This window comes from Sinocyclocheilus anshuiensis, unplaced genomic scaffold, assembly GCF_001515605.1.
Source record: "Sinocyclocheilus anshuiensis isolate Anshui unplaced genomic scaffold, SAMN03320099.WGS_v1.1 scaffold286, whole genome shotgun sequence".
Classification (NCBI taxonomy): domain Eukaryota; kingdom Metazoa; phylum Chordata; class Actinopteri; order Cypriniformes; family Cyprinidae; genus Sinocyclocheilus; species Sinocyclocheilus anshuiensis.
In genome coordinates, this window is record NW_015544135.1 from 522,506 (window position 1) to 526,802 (window position 4,297).

The window sequence follows — 4,297 nt, forward strand, 5'->3', positions numbered from 1 at the left end:
ACTGGATTTCTGACTCAAAACCTTATAGCTACTAAGATAAAGCCATTGTCATTTCCCCATGTGACAACTAGCCCCGCTCTCCACATTAATCCACAGAAATGAGAAGCTCAGCTGAAAATAATTGTATTCTAAAAATAGACCCAGAATGTTGGATGTTAGCTTTAGAATGGTTATAGTCAATGCAGAGGACAGATTCCTCATGTTTAATAGCCTGTCCTTTGAGGCATCCATTCACCTTTAATAAGCCAGGAAATAGTATGTGGTTGGTATGAGAAGAATGTCTCAGATAAGATTCTCTGCACTTGTAATAAAAACTGACTCCGATCTGTGGAATTCTGAGACTGGATAATGAAGACAGACATTGCAATTAATAAATAAAACTTTTAAATTCCTATATAAATTATATAGTTATTAAAGTCGTCAGATTAATTCCATTTTTAATTATTTTTTATGTCTGAATTTATACATCGTGAAGACTGCAAGAATCCTGTCATGTTCACATTTATCAGTCAAGGCCTTGACATAATATTTTCAATGAAACACAATCTTGTAGGAACAAACCGCAGTTTCACTCTTCAAGCTCGTCAACTGCCCACAACTGCGTAACTCTGACTATACAGAATGTTCTCTAAACTCAGATGTCATTGAACATGACATGGTTTCAGCGCCAAATTCCAAAATTAGATTTTACTTTGCAGTTATTGAATCACTTTGACTTCTTCGCTGAATCCCATTAGTTCCTGAAAGCAAAACCAGGGCATGAGGTTTCCTTCCCAAAGAATCTTTTCTTCTGAAAGCTCCACCATCTCTCTGTTTGACTCTCTTGTCTGGGGAGCCACCAGGGCCACCTTAGAATTTGAGAAATATGAGTGTGAACCAAGAATAGCACGTCTGCAAGAAAATGTCTTTCTAACAACAGATTATGTAACAAAATCGCTGCACGTTCCTCTGTGCTAAAGTTTAAGATTTCAAACGGGTTGTAATGGAAAGCTAAATTGTGGGTCTGGTCGAGATGTTCAATCGCAATCCTCCAAATATTTAGACATGCTCAATTTAATCTCCATGCGTAATGAGCAAAGGGAATTAAAGAATCAAGGATGTCTGCTATCAAAGATCCAAGGGATGCTCCGTGTTCTTGGACAAACTCAAACTGGAATTTGCACTCAGATGACTGCCAAATTTAGTGCCCATATTGCCGGTTCTGACGCTCTGGCCCTGACAGCCCCACAGGGTAAGACTGATTATCATGAGAATAATTGAGAGAGAGGAAGAGTCAGTGCTGCTTTTAATAGAGCTGTTTCTATCTTCATACTGATAAATAATGCACAGCAGTCAGCATATTTGGATTTAACGGATGATATTGAACTTTTTGGGCAGATAGTGAGTGGGGTGTGAGATGAGGAGAGAGAGAGAAACTGAGAGAATGAGAATGAATTAAGAGTGAGAGAGGGATGGAGAGAGACAGCCTTGAAGGCCAAGCAATCAATCGTGCTGATATTGTTGATTTGCTTTGCATATTGTTATGAAAATAACAAACAAACATAGATTATAATGTGACAAAGTCAATTTAACATTGAAGAAATCAGTCACTGTTTACTTGGAAGCAGTTCATGAGAATAATTGAGAAAGAGGAAGAGTCAGTGCTGCTTTTAATAGAGCTGTTTCTATCTTCATACTGATAAATAATGCACAGCAGTCAGCATATTTGGATTTAACGGATGATATTGAACTTTTTGGGCAGATAGTGAGTGGGGTGTGAGATGAGGAGAGAGAGAGAAACTGAGAGAATGAGAATGAATTAAGAGTGAGAGAGGGATGGAGAGAGACAGCCTTGAAGGCCAAGCAATCAATCGTGCTGATATTGTTGATTTGCTTTGCATATTGTTATGAAAATAACAAACAAACATAGATTATAATGTGACAAAGTCAATTTAACATTGAAGAAATCAGTCACTGTTTACTTGGAAGCAGTGCAACAAAGCCTTTATCCATCATTTATTGCCACATTGAAGGAGCTATCACGTGAAATACGGGTTTGATGTTTTATAGTAAGTAACCCATTATTTTGTCACTTATAATGCTATCTGTGAAATAGCCTACAGCATGTTAACAGTCCCCAAATCTGATTGGCCAAAAGTGCTGATATATAATGTCCCAAAAGCAGGCAGTGGTGGAGCTTTTTTAGTGACTCTTTCTGCAGGTTACATGGTTACACCAATAGATGTTGACAAACGAATCACTGAATCGTTCATTTATCTGATTCGTCCAAAACACTTGTTCTACTGTTATAGTAGCCAAAAACAGTATGTGAAAATCGCAAATGTCCAAATTCTTAGTAGTCATAAAACTGTAAGCAAAACATGACCGACTGCAGAAGTTATGTGATTTTGAACGCAGCCATTAGCAAGCTGTGTCAGAAATCACGTGTGCTGAGTGGCTACAGAATCTCAACAGAAATAACAGGCCATCCTGGTACCTTTTATGAATAATGTGAATTCGGACATAATGTACGAATTCTGTTCACGTACTGGTTTAGCCTATACATATGCAATTTCGGATACAGCCTTCATCTTAAGAATGATTGAATCATTCATTCAACCGATTTCTTCAACACAACTGCAGTGAGACGCTTGGAAACGTGCAACGCTTAGTTTTGCTTTTATGCTTGGAAATATTTTCATGCTTCTAAAATGTAAGTCACTCAATATTCACTTTTCGTATATCATGTTGTTTTTTTCCCCTTTTACCTGCTGCAGGGAGCTGACTAATCACAGCCTTGCTTTCAGAACTTCAGAAGTATTGTGTGATATTGTGTAAAAAGGTGTAGTCTTTTATAATGTTCCACAGGAGGTTCTTTTCAAAGCCTCCTTTGTTTTACGTGGCAATCAGTGAAAAAATTTTGATAAACAACCACTTCAGCTGTTGTAATCCAAGCAATGTCATGATTAGCTTTGCAGTCACAGATCTGCGAGCTTCATACATTTATCATTTTTCTCTCTCATACTTGATCGCTCCTCCTTTGTCCCAGCTACCATCACACTGTATGTCAACACTTTCTCACTGTGCTTGTCTGATTCTTTTATTTGGATCGTTGGTGCCCTTTTGGATGTAATGGATGGCTCTCGTACAGCCTTTTACCACTGCAGACACAAATCCACTGGCATTTCCTCTTGAGCATTAGAAGTTACAATGCATTATATCATCATCTGGCCCTATTGGAGCAATTCTGAAGTGATTGCTTTTTTGGAGCGATAATATCACAAAGTCAAAAAACAAGAGTTCAGCTTTGGGTCATATCACAGATATGATAGAAATGAGTTGGTTAGTCTCAGTGGTAAGTTTCATATAAATATATGACTCATGATATTTTGAAACATCACGACTATTACACCAAATGTTTATTTCTATAATGTATACATGCCCACTGAGTGACCAGTAAGTTCAAGTGTTTTGTACTTAATGAAGTCTTTAAGTACATTCCTCTATTAATTTACCACTATCAACAGCACTTGTGAACACCAGCAAAATGCAGTAATGTTAATTGGAGCCTGACATTAACTAAAGAACAGCGCCATCTAGAGGATGAATCATATAATTTGTGATTCGTGTTGTGTGACAGTGTTGGTTGCGTAAAACCTCAGTATGTAGCCAATATTAAGTAGTAGTTTTACCTAAAACAGTTATCTACTAAAAAATATTATTTAAAAATTGTATACGAAATAAAGAGCTCATATAAACAGTTGGGCCTCCTGCTGTTTACGATCAGTATTCTGAATTCTTTTCTCTGGCCCTACCTTACATTAGTACACTATCTTCAAGACAAAAACCAATAAGACGTATTCGTCGATGCATTTCATCTATTGGGGGGCTGGTTTAAATTCATTAACCAAATTAAACATAAAAGTTTGTATAGAAGAGTATAGGCCATCGTGTCTAAATTTTCCCTTTTTAACTTTGAGAACGTGTGATAGAATCGTAGCTTGCTTCATATATTTGAAGCATTTACAGGCCCTGTCCCAAATGGAACATTTCATGTGCACTTGCGTTCTTACGGACTTAAATGGCCGCCGCGTGCGTGTCCGTTAAGTCCACGAGACCATAGGGTGTCTAATTCGTCATTTTAGCGTTCAGAAGGGTGCTCGCGAGCGCCCCCTTAGCGGCCGTTGTGCGCCCTCGATCCGCACTTCTGCCGAGCCCGCACTGGGGCGAGCACAGACATAATAAATAGACGCCTCATTGGCCGCTCGACCGCACGTCAACGTCGCCGCCATATTGGTGCGGGCAACTCTCCTATCGG